Genomic DNA, 908 nt, shown 5'->3' with positions numbered 1-908 from the left:
AAAAATTGTGTTTTTATGAATGCTGATGCGGGTCGCGCTCCCAAGGCGCGCCTGGACAATGCTGAAAGGCTGGAAATGCGCCTCAGGCGCAGCTGGCGCGCTTCAGGCGCACATCATTTGATGTCTGACATATACTGCATTTTACCCCTCTTTCGAGTCTGAATTTGGTTCCAATGTCTTCATGAACGTTGTAGCTATGGATCGTAGCGTTCATGTGCACTTTGTTTGCCTCCAATTGGATATCTACAACTCCAGATATGGCTGACATACCCCACATAGGTTACGTTGATTTCTCACCAAAATTCAGCACTGCACTAAAACAAAGTAACAATGCAAAACTCCGAAAAATCTCTACTTAATCAAGGAAATAAGAACATAAACATTTCATTAAATCAAATAAATAAAATTAACAAAATATATCAAATAAATCCTTAAAATAACTAATGAATAAAAGATAAATAAGACTAAAAACAATAAAAAATATGCATATGATGAAGAGTCATCAAAAAACATACTCTATATATAATCAAGGAGAAAGAAAAAAAAAATAATGATAGAGATACTATTTCCCAATAACATATATTTAATAATTAAATTTATTCAATTGATATAAGCAATGAACATGTTTTTTTTAACTATTTAAAAATAAAATCAAAAGGTACTTCTAACAAAATAATGAGTTGTCGTTGTCTCTTTTATTGACGATGACTCATCGGGGTAGCCAGTCCCTCCTACTCATGTAGTCAACTACTTAAGGAACTATAACTGGAGTCATTCAAATCCAAACATGGATAATTAAAAGTATTTTTAACGTGGTTCAGGAGTGCGAAGGCGGCGCCACAACTCCTATGTTGGATTTTGATCCTTTGATTCCTAATTTTGACATAATTAATAATTCAACAATGTTC

Source organism: Cicer arietinum, chromosome 3 (genome assembly GCF_000331145.2).
Source record: "Cicer arietinum cultivar CDC Frontier isolate Library 1 chromosome 3, Cicar.CDCFrontier_v2.0, whole genome shotgun sequence".
In the NCBI taxonomy this organism is placed as follows: domain Eukaryota; kingdom Viridiplantae; phylum Streptophyta; class Magnoliopsida; order Fabales; family Fabaceae; genus Cicer; species Cicer arietinum.
The sequence above is the reverse complement of the archived record's forward strand: the minus strand, read 5'-3'. Positions refer to the sequence as shown.